At 37.1% G+C, this 18333-nt stretch overlaps 1 pseudogene; it reads right to left on the bottom strand.

The window, feature by feature from the left end:
• Window positions 1–571: 571 nt before the first annotated feature.
• LOC103705627 lies at window positions 572–8220 on the bottom strand (annotated as a pseudogene).
• Between the last annotated feature and the right edge of the window lie 10113 nt (window positions 8221–18333).

Genomic DNA, 18333 nt, shown 5'->3' on the forward strand with positions numbered 1-18333 from the left:
TAACTTTCTCTCGGTACTCTTTCTCCAAGTATTCTCATTACATCTTGCATACTTGTCCAGCCTCATTCCTACGTCTCGTAGTCATCTAGGGTTTTTAATTTTCATAGGCATGTCGAGCTGCTGATTGTTACCTCAATACCAGTAGAACAGTGACGTAGGCTGCTTGCTGCCTTATGACCAGTGTTGCATTCTACTTTCTAAGAATTCTAGAATTTTTACCAACTCGAAAACAGATTTAACATTGCATGACTTTCACTAGCTTTGTTTCAGTTAAATTTGAATCAATCCCAGCTGGGGCAGGGAGCTCTTCTAGTGTGTAAAAAAGTATTATTGTTTTCCTTGAAATAATGGTAGGGCCTCAACCAACCATCTCTAAGAAACATGCATGTCATTTTGTTTGTTTTATTTATGTCATGATGAAATGTGTTCACTGGGCATTCAAATGTCAAGGTCTATTAGAGGAACTCCTAAGGTTTTTGCAGCCGCTGTTAGAAGACATTGTCCTTGATGCTTACCACCCTTATATATATTGTGGGTGGGTATTCTCTCCCTTTCTCAAACAAAGATAATGTTGAAGGTTGGCATTATTATTATTATTGTAACTTAAAAATAACCAGGAAACAACTACAAAAAGAGAAAAAAAGAACACTAACCAGGATGCAGGGGTCATAACTCTTTGTAGCATAAATAGTGCTATTAGGAGAACATACAGAGAGGATCCCTTCAGATTAAGATATTTGGGAGAAGTTGGTTTAGGCATCGCAAAAAGAAACTATATAAGAGATTCTTCCACATCTGTACACAATTTGAAAGGGTCTTGGTCAAAGTTAACCAAGTCCATAAGGTGAAAGCACTCAACCCAAACCAACCTCCTAAATATCAACTCACACAATTCTGATCAGGTCAGCATATATCTGTCTGTTCAAAACTCCAAGCAGCACAGCAATCAATTTCTCATGATCAAATCGAACTCAGCAGCACTTGAGAAGTACTAAGTCTTTAGGAACTTCCATTGTCATGTACCAGTAATACGGAACCTACACTATGAACAAGAAAGGTAATACCAAAAAATGGACAAGGTGAAATATATCATCCAATTCTATCACCAAAAGAGTTGTCCCAAGAAAAGGCTTAAACAAAATCATTGCCATGATAAACAGACAGACAAACAACCAAATAATTAATTGCGATAAAAATAAATAAAACTTTGCACTACATTCTGCATTAGCTTAAACAAATTTGACTGCTAATTCCCCTTCCCAGCTTTTCTGCTTCTCAGCAAATCAACCACCTCATCACAGAGATGGTGCATGCTCTCTATTCCCTTCCTTACCCTCGGGTCATCAACCAACCCAACTTTGAAACCAATCTCCTCAAGTCTTCTTCCTGTTCCACCTTTGACAACACACCTATTGGCAACTGAATTCAGGATTAAGTTGGCCCTCGAGGATCTCCACAAATTTGTGTGGAGATAAATGGCACTCATGTTCGTCTTAATCCAATGAGAAGAAACAAGGTTTGCTGTCTTAATCCAATATGAAGGGATGCTATTTCCATCCCATATGGCCTTCAGACTGCACCTACTACCTCTGGCTCAGCCAACAGCAGAACAGTGGCCAAACATTTAGAGCAATATTAGCTGGCCCTCCTCGTTTCCAGATTAGATAGCAGATCCACAAGAGTTGGAAGTTGGTGATGCAAAGATCTTGTGGTGGAGGCATTGATCCTTACGTACCTAAAAGAAAGGGCCAAAGAAAGAAATAAGCATGAATAATGCCGCAAATAAGAAGATCAAAGATAATGAATCAATTCTGATGGCTCTCTTCCCATTTTTATCTTTTAGAATCAGAAGAATCAGAAGAATAATAATCAAAAGTTACCTTAATATGACTGGATTTCAACAAACAAAGCTAGATATCTTATGTGGTCAACTAGCAGCAAGGAGATACATTGGCAGAAGAGGCAAGCCTGTGCCTTTATAGGAACCAAAAGGCCACTGACAGCAAAAATGAGTCTATGTGTCCATGTAGATGTGTTGGATTTGCATCAGCAGAATTCAACCGTCGATGTGCATCTATTAAATCCATATCAACGAAGTATCATGCATCGATACACATTTTATGGATTTATATCATGGATTTATATCATTAAATTCACTCTGCAAAGCAGCTTGATTGTTCAGATAAATGGTTACAAAATGTTGATTCATTATATCCTCCATAAAGATATCCTTATGAAATTTTAAATTTAGTTGATTAGATATCATGATTTAAGCAGACTCAGTTAATCCGACCCATGCATGGATCAACTGAGTGACGGATGCGTGCAACTCGTGCGGGATCATACAATTATCGGTGCTAGTCCTGTTATATTACAGATTTATACACTCTGAGATAGCACACATTGTAATATGATGATAAGGGAAAATGATAAAGACTCTAACAAAGTAAAGGTAATGAACGAAAGACATCTCATATCGAGAGACGAATCGAGATGCGGATTGGGTGGCCTCCTTCATGGCAGAGCATTCTGGTAGCACATTGTGGAAGGATTATGATAGCGTACCCTTTCAGTTCTGAAATATTTAGTTTTCTGACTTTGCTGGATATATTCATACCATATGGGTATGACTCAACCATTTCGTCCGAAAAACAAAAAACAAAAACAAAAAAAAAAACAATGGTGGAAAGGCATCCACCATATGTCTACTGTTGCTGCACTGCACTTGTGGTGAAATGAAGCTTGCACATCTTTAGACGAGAGAAAAAAGTGAGAACAGAAGAGATAAAGGGAAAAGATTAAGAGAAGAAAACAGGTGATGGTAGTGTTACAAGAGTAATAAAGATAGATACCCACATCAGTTTTATCATGGTGTTTCTTTCTTATTCTATTTTTTTCTGAAAATCTTTCTAGGGTTGGTCAGTTGCAGCAGTATCCATCCTTCAAATATGAGATTATACAGTTAATGTTTAACTCCATGCAAACAAATAGTTATAAGGAAAAGTAGCCCTAGTTCAGTGCTCATAAACGTAAAGGTTATGCTCATTGCAGTTCAAATACTCTTGCAAAAGAAAAATAAAGGCTGAAAGACTTCAACCTACTGCAATTATGCATTTGATTTTAAAATAACCTATCTTCCTAAGAAGAGTTTTGAGTCATGAAATTCATGCAAAATAAGCATAGACGATTGCAACATACCAAAATTGTTAATCCTGTTGATGGAAGAAGAAAGGCACAGTTATGAAAATACAACATACAAGACAGGTTTAAGGGCTCCATCAAGAAATAACAAAAGTGAAGTTCTTTGATATTTTCATATTAACAAATGCTTCAGTTGCAGGACATGATGCATTTGAATGAGAAAGGCATTGATACTGCTAGAAATGTCAAGATCTTCCCCCGTACATGGAAAATTCAGAAGAATTGACTTTAGGATGCCAGAGAAATTGTTGCAGATTAGCCTTCTTTTCAAATTATCAGTCAGAGAGGCCATTAGCTGATAGGACTGGCACATAACCCTCTCGGTAAATTGAAATACTGCCACTGAAAATAACTATGAAGATGTGAAACGGATGCCATCCCTACATTTACCCGTGCAGTTTCAAACTGACCCATCGAAGGATATAGATCTCATTTTTCGTGTATCTTATTGCTATCAATACCACCACAATGTGACATCAAGCTGTGCTGGTAATGCAACTTTCCATATGTACACTCTTTACAACTGCATTTGGAGAGGAGCCTTGATGTCGCTCAAAGTCACTATTCATGTTCACCAAATTAAGAGATTATTTTCTTACTGTGCTAGATACAATCCGATTATGAATTCTTTCAGGCTGCAACAAGTCACCCTCAGAAACCATAATGCTGCTAGACACAGTTTTTGTGTTTCTGTTACCAAGCTCATGTGTATTGATATCTGTATTGACCGAACTTCTATTGGAGGTTGTCACTATAGAATTGTTAGAATACAGGTCTCTACCAACCATTTGAAACAATGTAGAGTTGGATTGTGTAGTTAATGTTCAATTTCATCTTCCCTTGACCAATTCCTTTTCTGCTCAGACTCAAAATCAAGGTTCTTAACAAAGTTAATAAATGTGTCCGCAGAAGCTGTCCTCATAAGAGGACCACTCCAAGAATTAAGTTCTATGCTCTCCAATTCACTGTCACTCCCATCATGCAAGCTTCGCGGAGCATAGATATTCTTGTTTGATGAGTTTCCCATGTGACCAGACCTTTGGCGGATTGAAGCAAGGGCATCTGCAAATGCATCTTCTTCACTGGAGCCCACTGAGTCCTCTCTCGAGATGCGATTCCATGAAGGGATCCTTCTAGATGGACTGACCTTAACTGTGCTTGTGAGCCCATGAGAAGCGGCAGACCTCATAGCACTCCTCTTTAGCCTTCGCATGTGATTAAGAAGGGCAACACATTCATCTAAAACAAGTTCAATAGTGCAGTTTGCCTCTATTGCAGACAGCTTCTCCCAAGTACATCTCCTCCCCTGATTGGCAGCCTTTTGAAGCTCCGCATATGATGGGTTTTGTATAATCTTGGAATACTAATAGTAGAAGAGCAAAAAAAAAAGATGAACATATTGATCCAAATGTGAAAATAGCAGTCCATAATGTACAATATGAAGAATAAAATAATTCTCAGATACCTGGGCAAAAGTAGCAGGCATTACTACAGTTACATCCCCTTCCCACTCTTGAGCAAACAGTTTAGCAATCCCACCCAATGGAAATCCAAGTTCAAGAATTTGATTGCATCTATGTTTAACCTCCATCTCGGCAAGATGAGCAAGCTATTTACCACACAAAAAGGAAGAATAAGATCAGCAAGCTATTTGATAGCGATAACCAGATCACAATTTCTGAACTAGATAAAAGAAAAGTCAGGATCCGGAATTTATGATAAATAAATAGATTCAAGCATAGAAAACCATAGAAGCAATATAAACAATAGATTTTTCAGAACAAAGAATTATAAAATCTTATAAATTTGAGAACTTTTGCGTTGACATGTGGTCATCATCTTTAGGTGCAGGTCTAATCATTTCAAAGGTTTCAAAGTAATGAAAAACTCTAAGACAGAGTGCTGAAATATAGAAAGCCTGCTGCACAGCAAGACTTCTAAATTGTGGCATTCAAGAATGAGTTGACACAAGGAAAGATGAAAAGAGCTTTAAGTACATGAAAAAACTACCTTGGCAGCAAAATTTCCTCCATAAGCTCTCACAAGTTCCTTCAGTCTCAGCAGGGGGGCAATGTGAGGATTAGCTTGGCTGACAATGAAATGGTTCACATTAAACAACTCCTTCAACTGTATGATGGGCAAATCACTCTCCAAACTCCCATCTCTCCATCGGCGGGATGAAGATCCTGAAACCTTCTCTGGTTTCTCAGAAAAGGGTGCATGGAAAGGAATAATATCCCCAAATCTATCCTTCGCCATCAACTCTTGCGCCTCAAAGAGGCCAGGATATGCACAAGAAGCAGCAACAGCACTCCATATCACAACATTCGGTGAAGTTAAGTAGTTAAGGCATCTCGGTGGCTCATGCTTTCTAGGAGAGCAAACTGTTATACCAAGAATTCGACCGGTCATGTCGTAAGACTCCTGAAATGTTAAATTGCTTGTGAGGTGCCTCAACATCTTCTGCAACTGCCTAATCTCGTGGACTGCACCATATGTCATAACCCTCTTAACCACAGCCAAGATTGCGCCCATATTATCAAAGAACTGCAAGGAATGCCAAGAACCATCAAAGAAGCTCTCAAGTTCAGGCCACGTTCGTGTAGCAACAATTGCACACATGATGGAGCCTACACTAGACCCAGCAATTATGCGCGGCAGAAGCTTGCTCTCTACTAATGTTTTCACCACGCCAACATGGAATGTTCCTAGTGATGCACCACCACTTAAGAGCAGTGCTGTCCTGCCAAATGCATGCCTCGTTTCTTGCATGAAAGCAAGCTTCTCTTCCAAGAGCAACTCCTCAGATTCTGAATTGCATACCATTTTTAGTTGGGTAGAGACCTCATCAATGTATTCCTTAATGAGTTTGGGCACCTGCATCACCACAAATATGTGTTTCTTTTCAATCCAATTTTCATGGTGAACTGCACAAGAACATTTACATGAACGCTTGTGATGACTTTTCCCCGAATAGCAAAAGAAAAAAAAAAGCAGCCATTATATTTCTTGACTATAACAGCTCTTCCTAGTCTAGTGCTGAAATAACAAAAGGATAGGTTCACTCAATTTGGATGTCTTGCTACTTATTTAAACAACTCATGGCTGCCTTGTGATTATGTCCCAAAATAATGGATTTCATCTTTGGATTTTGTCAAATTTGATGTTTTGATTATATCAATACAGCTATATCTTGATTCTTTGTTTTCTTTTTTCTCAGCTTCAATGTTTCACTGAATTTTGATAAAGTTCTTGCTAAATTATGAACTTCTATCTGTGGCAAATAGTCCTTCATTCAGACTTGCAATCATGGAATCAACAGTATGGTTGCGAGGAGATAAAACAAATATATGAAGAGGGAAGCATGCAGACAGAAGCAAGACAAATTATCAAAGTGACATATGATATGTGAGAAACAACCAGAGCATAAAAGCAGGACTAAATAGCATAGCTAACAAAATACAAGCAAAAGAAATGTTTTTGAGACAGCTACCTGAAGTCTGCCCTTGTGGAGCTGCGGATTACACATATTACCCAAATTCCTCACCAGATCAGCACGCATACAGAAAACTATGTCCCTTAAGGATCTTTCCTCCCTGCGGCACCGCAGCTCCTGGAGCTTGTTCCTCACCAACTCCTCATCATAGAGGTCAGACTCACTCATCCTCAGCATCTCCTTATCGAGCATCTTTGCCGCATGGGCCCATTCGTCATAGGTCAAGGCACCCCTCATCATGTTCTGCCAGAACTTGCGGCGGTAGGCCGACTCCGCCTGCGACCGGACATTGGTGAACTGCCTCAAGAGGAAGGCAATGAGGGTCACCACGACAAGGATCCCCTGGGTGTTCCTGGGGTGGAACCAGGACAACACAGGAACTACACCATTCGTTAGCCTACGGAGGAAGGCATAGAGGGCCCGAGCAATCTGCTGCCAGAGCTGCAGCATCGAGCGGCAGAACAGGACCCGGAATGCGATCGTGCGGCCGATGATCGTTGAGGGGCCGATCGAGAAGGGATCAACATTGGCGTCATTGCTGATATCCATCTCCTCCTAGAAACTAACCCAAGAAGGGGAAGATAGCAGAGCTTTTGAGCATAAACCTGGAAAAGTTGGAGCTTTATAGGCCAATTCACAAACACATTGAATGCCGCAGCAAAATCTCAACTTCCCTCCAAAAATGGATCCAAGAGAGGGCAAATGCTTCGAAAAGAGGGGACTTTATCCACAAGGAGAGCCAAGGAGGGTTGCGGGTTACAATGAAGGGGAAACAGAGAGGTTTACAAGAAGCTCACTAGGAGGAAAACTGAAGCAAGCGTCGATAGAGTTCGGAACACCGAAGGAAGGGAGGAAAGAAGGGCAGTGACGGAACAGAAAGAGACGTAGCTCTCTTTAACTCCAACTTTCCGGAATCTCTTGCACGAAATCGGGGAAAGGACCGACCTTTAAACCGAAAAAGCCTGGAATTCGGGATTCATGGGGACGTTGATTGAAGAGAAGAAAATATAGTCCGAAATAAAGCGACGCCCATCCCAAATATCGATTCACATTGAGAGAGAGAGAGAAGCTTTGCGTGCGTGGAAGAACTCTCCGAAGATCGTTGGAGGAAGCAAAAGAATGCGCATCCCAACAACGTCTGCTGAGCTGAAGAAAAAAAAACAAGAGGAAGATACGGAACGAGGGGGTGAGGAGGCGGGGAACCGAAAACGACGGCTTTCTATAGGAGGAGGCGACGAACCAAAAACGATGGCTTTCTTGTGCGAACAGAGCAGCAGTTTGGGGGAGAGAGAGAGAGAGAGAGAGAGCTCAAAGAGGAAAGGATGAAACATTAATAGGATAGGAGAGATGACGAAGATGATATGCTGGATATGTGTTGGATACTTGGATTGGATTTGATCTGCGACAGTTTTGAGAGCACAGTATATTACAATCATGGACATCATGAGGTGGATGGATATAGTCACATAATTTTTATTTTTTGTTTTTATTTATTATAATTCAATTTTGAATTCCATGCTTTGGATTAGGATCCTCTCCATAATCTTTTCCAAATTTGCTAGAAAGCCTTCATTGGATGAAGTATATGGGTTTTTTAGTGATTTACTGGCCATTTCTACCCCTTATGGTCAAAATAGGCTAGGATTTAAAGTCAAATTCAACTCGTTCACTTAATAAGTTTAGTAAAGTCTACTTTGACATCAAGATAGCGTTGGGTATAAAATTGATAAATATACTAGATTTTTGAGGAATATATTGCTAGATTTAAATGAACTGGGAGTAATTTTATTGAATGTTATTTTGAGCATATATTTGATTTTATAAAAATTTAGGTTTCGAACTAGGATGTCTATATTTAATTGCATGATACACTATGACTTTTCGCGCATAGATGATACATGACTTGTGTCCAATAGCCGTCCTAGATCACTTTAAAGATCTAGCGTTGTGATTACCATTGTAGCATTATATTACTTTAACTATTAAATTCAAAGCATCTAGATCCATTTTTTTTTCCTATTCTTCACCCATATCCAATCGCAATTAATACGAAGATAGAACCACTGGTTACTAACTTGTGATTGACGAACACATTTTGCTGATTTGCATGATATGGTGTGCGATCTCCAATATAGCTGGAGATGGTAGCATGATACCTACCTTATTCTCACATGATCCACTTTACCAATGGGTGATTGGAAATTTAACCAAGGCACCCATTTTAAAAGCAGTTACAGTTCTTATCTATCAAGATGCATGGGCTGCAATTAGTGAATGAACCGGAAAGGCCTTCCCTTGGGATTTGGGTGGAAGCAAACAGCTTGACACTTACATGATAAATGGAGAACTAAGAACTCCATACATCTTACAAGGTTGAAGACAATAAATATTTAAGAGGTAATTTTGTTGATTGTACCTTCACTCAAAGATTTAAAGAAGCCAATCAAATAGTTAATTGGTTCTTTACCAAAAAAAAAAACAGAAGTTGATTGGTTAACGAGACATGGTAAAGAACTACATAGGATGTGTATTTGGTTTTACAATTGTACATCGGAGATCTTTGCGTTAAGTGCTCTACTAAGAATTGATAATAATAATTTAATATTTAATAATAATAATAATAATACTTACTTCAACATATCATAAATGATCCTCTCAACAAATTTGATTAGCAAATCTAAAGGTCTAAATGTTTATTCGGCTCATATTTATCTTGTAGGCCAATCTATTTCTGGTTAATAGTTGTTATAGAGCATATTAAAGGTATGGCGGGCTCACTGGGCTGGAGATTAAAAAATTGGTAAATTTAAAATTCTAAATTATACAAGTAGTTAGCTCTAATATCAAGCTAAGTGCTAGATATATAATAGATTAGACGATCGGCTTCTACATCAAGCCCAGGTGAAACTCATATAATGAAAAAGCGAATAGAGGGAGATCAAAATGGTGGCACTAACTCGAGCTTTCACCTGGTAGTTTAGAACGAGAAAAACAAGAAAAAAAGAAAGTAATGGAGAAGCATTATCGCAGAGTACCCTAGAAAGTATAGGTTTTATTTATATCTTCCTCGGTACGTCTCGGAAGAAGTCAAAATGAACCCGATCGAACTTGCAGATCTAGTGAAGAACGAAAAAAAGAATAAAATAAAATATAAAAGAGCAAAAATAAAAATCAGAAGTGGCTAAGAGGAGGAAAAAATTTTCTCCATAATTTTTTAATATTTTTTTCTATTTTTTTCGTGTGCCGAAAGGAGGAAAAACGAGGGGATTTATAGAGTTTTGTGCAGGGGTATATCGGTCTTTTTGCGGATGCATCCGTGGTAATTAAGTGCGGGTGCTGGCTCACGTAATTCCCAACGGCAAATGCACATGCGGCCCAAATAGCCGCATACGCATTTAATTTTTCCAACAATCCCCCACAAAAATTAATTTTTAAATAATTTTAAAATCAAAACAAAATGCTGGATATCTTATATTATGTAATAGGTGTAGGTACCTTTCGGTTTGAATCTTCACTTAGTGACAATTGATTACATCTGTGGAGCTAAGGTGGTCTTAACCTTGAACCTCGGTCCATGGCTCAGATTAAATCAACAACATACATAATATAGTCCGATTTGGGTTCTAAGCAGATTACACTAATATGGCCATGCGCAGGTATCTTTCATGTGCTTTTTAGAAAATCACCCACTTCTCATAATCACGGCCTCACGACTACATATTTAGATGAGTTTTAATAAGAAAGCTAGTAAGGAAGCTCCTGCCTCTTGGATTTCGGACTCATTAAGAGTTATACAAACAACCTCATCCTACCGCTTCCTTTTATGAGCACTAACGCCATAGGGATGAGACAAATATAAAACAGTGCTCCTCTTAGTCACACTCCGGTTTGTTTCTACCCATTAAACCTTTTATGGTTGGGTTCCCACCGTGGTGATCTATCTTTATGGGCTAAGCCCGATCCCCCTCAAGGACTCTAGAACTACTGTTCTAGACAAACTTTTTGTAGATTGATCAGTCAAATTATTTTCTGATTTTACAAAATTTAAAGTAATAACGTTATTTTTCAATTGATATCTTAATGATTTATGGCACACTTTTAACTGCCTGTTCATTTTTACATTGGTATTTTCTTGGTTGCACTTATCTATCGCAGATTTACAGTCACAATTTAAGAAAATAGGTGGTAAAGGTGACTCATCTACAGAAAGGTCTATAAGTAGATCTCTGAGCCACTCAGCCTCAGTACTAGTGGTATCTAAAACTATCAGTTCATACTCCATGGTACTCCTATATATTAAGATTTGTTTGGTGGATTTCCAAGACACAGCAGTACTTTTTATAAGAAAGGTATAGAAGTCATATCCAAAAGTTTTCTCTACCTTGGATCTCTTACTCTTCGTAGGTTCTGCTTCTACTTCTATTTCTCTTGTTCTTATTCTATTAGAGCGACTAGCTATACCACTATCTACTCTAGTCCTAAGTGGAAATGTGTCTTCAAAATATGTTACATTTCTGGCTTCTACAATAGTGATGTTACTAATATCATTTTTTTTTTGAATTAATCACCAAAAATTTATTGGCATTACTATTGGTTGCATATCCTATGAATATGGTATCCACTATTTTGGGCCCTATTTTCTTTCTCTTAAAATCAGGTATTTTTACTTTTGCCAAGCACCCCCACACTTTTAAATAGCTAAGATTAGGTTTTCTATGTTTCCAAACTTCATTTAGGGTTATATCATTATTTTTGGAGGGAATCCTATTGAGGATATAATAGGCTGAAACTAGAGCTTCCCCCTACAAATTCTCTGGTACTTCTGAGCTTATATTGCTCTTCAATTATAATCGAGTTCAAAACTTAGGTTAGCGTGAGACCTCCTTAGGTATGGCTCAGAGTCTTAGCAAAATCAGATCAGAAATTGGGTAGTTCGTCTATCAGACAAGCTACCTATAATGATTCATCCAAATTGGTTCCATTGACCCTAAACTGGTGGATCAGGATTTCAAAATCATGGATTTGGTCATCATAGGCTTTGAATCCACCATCCTAAAGTTATTGAAGTCGGAGGCCTTGAACCTTTTTACCCCAGCATCATCAAGACCATATTTGCTATCTAGGATGTCCTAGAGTTCTTTAACACTTTTGCCTGTGTAATAAATATCATACAGCCTTTCAGAGAGGGCACCTAGAATTCTATGAATGCAATGATAGTCTATCTCATCAGGTATCTTAGAGGATGTGCTGGTGGAGACAGAAGGTTCAGTGTGGAAGGAGGATGAACTCCGGTTTGGGTTTTGGTGAGTAGCATATGGTGAAGTAGTTGGGTTGGACCTGTTATCAACTTCAGTGGTGCTCTCACCTATGGCCGAGATCAACCCTAATATGGTGAGCCAAAACCGCATTTGGTTCTGCTACCGCCTACAATTATGGCCATCAAATTTTTCAGGTTTAGCACTAAGGTGGTCACTAGTATTTGAGGCTATAGGTTCAAGGTTATAGAAAAGAGACAGAAATCTGGATGAAAGCAAAAAGTTTATATCAAAAAATTGCACAAAAATTTATATTAAATTTTGAATGTCTAGTTGATATATCAAAAAAAAATAGCCAAATCAGCTCCAGATCGGTGGTGGAGCATTAGGCTCATTTAAGTACCAGTCTTTTTTAGGCACGCATGCCTTTTTGACAAGCTTTCCTTCGACACTATTAGTTAGTGGATATAATCACTAGAAATCACATAAATTCAATTTTTACAAAAGCCTAAGTGCAAACTTAAAATTGTTATTATGGATTAATCAATTTTTAAATTTTCTGTTAGAATTTTTCGAATTAGTAATAATTAATTATTAATTTAGTGCTAGCTAAACAATTATTGTAATTAAAATTTAATATGTCAATTCAATGAATTATATATTAGAATTGATTTATTACCTTATTAGAATAATTGATTACTAATTTTGTGTTAGCAAATTAATTATTATAATTGAAATCTAAAATGTCAATTTAATGAATTATAAGATTTATTACCTTATTAGAATAATTGATTACTAATTTTGTGCCAGCAAATTAATTATTGTAATTAAGATCTAAAATGTCAATTTAATGAATTATAAGATTTATTACCTTATTAGAATAATTGATTACTAATTTTGTGGTAGCAAATCAATTATTGGAATTGAGATCTAAAATGTCAATTCAATAAATTATAAAATCTTCACCTTATTAGAATAATTGATTACTAATTTTGTGATAGTAAATCAATTATTGTAATTGAAATCTAAAATTTCAATTCAAAGAAGAAAAAACGAGGGGATTTATAGAGTTTTGTACTCGTTTTTTTGCGGATCCGTCCGTGATAATTAAGCGCAGGTGCTGGCTGATGTAATTTCCAGCAGCAAATATGCACGCGGCCCAAAAAGCTACGTGCGCATTTAATTTTTCCGACAAGGACTACATTATGGGTCATCATCATTACAGTCAGTAGCCATCTAAATTATTTCTTATTGAAGTTTTATTTTCCAAACAAGTATACTTTTCTCTCTCGTACAAATTTATTTTTCAGTTTCGTGCACATATGGTCTATCTTATTATTTGGTGCCAGAGGAATTGGAGCGTCTCATGAGTGCCAGTGCAGTATATGAAGGGAGGTTGAGTGGAGAGTTGTCATGTCAGCCTACCGTTAATACAGCCTGAGCAACTTCCTATATGCATGAAATGTGCAGGCAAATGATTTTCCAATGCCATTAGAGCTTATTGCTACTACTGTATTAGTATTGTGCATGGTTTGAGAGTCCAAACCTTTGCAGGAAAAACGTGCACAAAGTGGGTCTCTAGAATCAGGAAAGGTGTCTCCACCATCAACAAAACAAAAAAAAAAAAATTCAAATAGTGGAGTCCAAATTGGGTGCAATCAAAAGGGAAGTTACCATTATAATAGTAAGATAAAGCAAATTCCTGGTCAACATTAGTCCCACTAAGTGTTCAAATATCTAGCACTTTTCAAGAGCACTTTTAAGGAAAAAAATGCCTTGAGGTGCCCACTAAGTGCACATAAAAGGTTCCACGAGCCCGTTAATTCTAGCTTGGCAACTTGACATTTTGCAAGCTATAGCAAACCTCTCATGCTATGTGGCGAGAGAACTTTTCATATAAACAAAACCGGCACCACCTAGCATCGTTACTCCTCACAAATGCATCTAGGAGTGCAATATCATTACTATATTAAAAAAAAAAAAATGCAACAATAATTCGTTTGGTTAGTGTTGCCATTCATTGAAATCCTCTATCATTATGTTCTCTTGCAACATAAAACATTGTAGAAGAGCCAGGCTTCACCTATAATTAGCAATATACCCACGCTACGCTGTAGTATTTAATACATTTCAAAGAAAATAGAGAGAAACATTTAGCTCTTAGGTAATATAAAAAATCTATAAGCATGTCAGAAACTAGTAGAAGATAGGATTGAATATGACGCTGCGCAACAGTGCTTCATGATTATAATTTAGTTATCCCACCTTCATATAAAGGCATATATAATCATCATGTATTCTTAGATAGTCATCTATCACTTCCTCATTTTTTGCAGGATGATCTGAAAAATATATATAAAAAAAAAGAATGTTTAGGAATTGAAGGGAACATATGTTAACGATATATATCTATGTGTTGGGGGAAAAATGGATCGTTCAAGGCATATGATCAAATCGTCGACGCTCAATGACGAACGTGACGACAACAAGCATACTCTCAGTAGTCGCGACTTTGAGCGCCCGACCTCAAAGCGCTCGATCTCAGAGCGCTCTGTCTCAGCATTGACGACCCCAGAGCTCACGACCTCGATCTCTGCATGACCTTGGCGGGCATGATCCCGGCAGAGTTAAGCCCGATCGACCTCAAGACCAAGAAAGATCCAGTCAAAGGGAGAAGCAGACCTCCCCACACCAACGAAAATCAAGTCCTCCATATTCGGGATGAAATCCCGCGATCTCCGCCTCAACGGCTGTCAACATTTGAATGCACACGATCTCAACGAATCACCAGCTAGCCCGAAATCTCGGGCTGTTTACGGTAATTCATTGATTCGCACAATCACGCCCGATCACCGGTAACCGCTACACCTCTTTCTATAAAAAAGGGGGAGAGCTTTAGGCAGGAGACTCTCTTCTTCCCCCCGAGCCAAAAAATACATCCATACTTTACTTCTCTCCATTACTCCTCTCCATTGAAAGCCTCTCTCTGACTTAAACATCGGAGGGCCTATGCCGGAACCCCCGGCCACAGGCTTCTTGCAGGTCTGCCGGAGACAGCCATCCGCCGCCGCATCACCAGTCGAAGCTCCTCCTCCTCGGTCCACGATCATCCCTAGGTCCAATTTCCAGCAACACTATGTATGGTAGGGTTCTTGGTACGCATCCTTTTTTTTGGAAGAAAGTCAAGTAAATTCCTACATTTTTTTGAAAGTAAGAGAAAAATAAAAATTCAAAAAGTTGAAAGTGATGAAAATTTGATTAGTATTAATATTTGCTGATCTGCAAGGACCATGCATCATAAATTCTACAATGCTTTCATATCCAATTGGATCAGCATCTTTATCCAGTATTTCTACAGAAATTATAGAATCTATATCTGCAACTGTTGGATACTTATCATTTTTGCTTAACTAAAGTAGTATATGAATATGTGGCAAACCGCATTTCTAAAACTCTATCGTATATAAAACTGAGAAAAAATATATATAAAGTAAATCATGCGCTGGGATTACATGAAAAAAAATCAAAATCTATAAAAGACAAATCATACATGCAGAAGCTTTTCTGAAGTATTCTCTTTTTTTGTTATCGAGCATCAATTCTTCTACTTTCATCTTGAAAACTCTGCTCATAATATCAATTCTATCTTCTAGTTTCTGACCCAATATAAATCTTAATCCAAAATGAATTTCAAGCCATTGAGCATTATAGGTAAATATGATGAATAGATTAAGATGTCCATAGCATCTACAAATAACTAGTGTGTCCTGATAATTCTGAATCATATATCTAGGACTTTTAGTAAAACTAGAGTAATATAATTCTTTTTCTAATTGCATTACCATCAACATCACTTCTTACAACAGCATGTTTAATACCTTGATAAATTTCTAATCTAAGATCATTTTGATTTCTTCTAATATAATCAAGTCTTGCTTCTTCAAAGCACGAAAAAGCATCTGTTATATATTGCTGGAATAGACAACCTCCTTTAATCAATGTTTTACCTTCATTTATTCTCTATATATTAATAGTTATATAAGCATGCATATAGATAGATACATATACATGTGAATAAACTCATTGAACTATTTATATTTTTTACACTATTAACTATATTATTTGTATTTCTTATATCCATGTAAATTTTTGACCCTTTCTTTTCTATTTTTTTTTCTAATATATACACATGAATACATACATAGGATAGGAAGAAGATATGTACGTTTATACATATGCACATAAAGCTGCACCAAAATTTTCTCCATTGAATGATTCTCCATAAGGGTGGAATATTTTCTTATACTTTATTAATTCTTTTGCCATTTCACCAAAGTCAGATATTAATCTTTTGTGCCTTGAGCAAAACCTTGTGATCCCACCTTAATTGCATGAGTTCCACCTTAAGTTGTGCATGAGCATTATACATCCTCTCATACAAATATTTAAAGTATTCTTTATCAACAAAACTGAAATCCTCAATTTCAAATCCAAATTTTTCTTTCAATTTTTTGATTGCAAGAAAAGCGTTATCTTCATGCAAACCACTCTCACCCTGAACATCCCCAAACTCTAGCTACCTCTGATACTTCATCTTCCTCACCTAAGAGGACATCTATAAAGGATCTAAAAAATGCACCCCTTAATTCCACACCGTAAATAGGAGGAGGGAGGGCTAACTTACGAACAACTTTATCCAACACTAATTTTGGAGATATTTTAATAAAATCCATGTTTGCAATTAGAAAGGATAATATAATCAAATATCAACCAAAATACATGATAGATAACTAATAAATAAATAAATAATGCACCTAGAGAAAATAATAGTATGAATATATGATAGCAAAGGGGAAAAAATAACATTTATTCTTTTGCAGTAGAGCAAATATCTGATGTGTATTAATTTATTTAGAGGTGTGTCTTGGGTTGCTAAAGTGTATATATTAAAGAAGCTTAAAATACATATCAGACCATTGAGTACATATCACCTTGCCTAACCATGTATTGTGCATTGATGAACGCAATCCATGAGTATAGAAAAGAAGGGACTTCGTATTTCGAAGGAGGAGAAATGGACCAACACACAATCCATGGCCATAAAGAGGAAGGGACTTCATATTTCGGAGGAGGAGAAATGGATTTGGGAAGGAGGAGATAGGCCTCATAAGCAAACAGAGAAGGAAAGATGGCTTGACAAGGAATAAGAGAGGGATACGGGTGGACAACCTGATGGGTGACATTTCACATATTTTTTTTGAAGTCATGAGATGGATAGACTCCCTCTTTGATTCTTCAGTTTTCCCTTTAAAGATGGGTGTAATAGGATATGTTGTAAAAAAATAAAAAAACCAATAAAAAAAACAAAACAAAACAAAACCACCCGATACAATGCAATAGGATACGTGGCAAGAAAAAGAAGACCGCCCCATACAATCTTCTTGGGTGCAAGGTGGGAGGCCTAGAGGAATTTGTTCCCTCCTGATATCTAGAATGGAAAGAAGCAAGGCTTATTGGGGTTTGACAACAGAGATTCGCGCTCTTATTGTTGGGCACACTACGAGGCAAGAGCTAAATAATACACTATAGTCTGGTAATCAGCATGATTTTATCCAGGATGCAACTGTGATAAGGACAGAGTACACGAGTCGAATGGAATCAAATTGGTATGGGATGAAAAGATGGGTCTCAATTTCCTTAACTAGGAATAACATTTGGTATTGTTTGGTATCAGGACCAACCTGACTAGCTTGAGCTTTCTTTTGGTCAGAAGCAATGCCACAGGTTAGTTTCATATTCAGAAATTTGACAGTTAAGAACAGGATCTGGAGTCTACCTTTTATAGCATTATAGTTAAACCTGCCATTATTTACTAACATACAAGAAACATTTTTTAGTCCAAAATAGACATCGTTGGATGAAGACCATGCCACTTTTCCTTCATAATATTCCTGCAGAATTATCACCGCAGTAGCATTACATACTAATAGTACTATTTATCCATAAAATAATAATCATTATAAAGGGCATTATTATTATTATTATTATTATTATTATTATTTCAATGGCTGCTAGCTTAAAACTATGATTTGATTATATTATCACAAAAATCAAACATATTAAATTATTCCTGACATTAAATGACACAGAGAAACAAAGGAGAAAATAATCCTTGCAGCATATTGTTTTGAATATGCTCCAAGAATTATTATAATAACACAACCTAACATAATTACTGGAACCAATGAATCCTTAATAAACAATTAATTAAGGGACTGCCCCAATAATTGGCAGAATACTTTGACCAGACTGATCAAAACAATGACACCAGCATCCATATCGAAGTAATATTAATTAATCTCAAGAAATTATAAACAAAAG

Source organism: Phoenix dactylifera, unplaced genomic scaffold (assembly GCF_009389715.1).
Source record: "Phoenix dactylifera cultivar Barhee BC4 unplaced genomic scaffold, palm_55x_up_171113_PBpolish2nd_filt_p 000146F, whole genome shotgun sequence".
Lineage (NCBI taxonomy): Eukaryota > Viridiplantae > Streptophyta > Magnoliopsida > Arecales > Arecaceae > Phoenix > Phoenix dactylifera.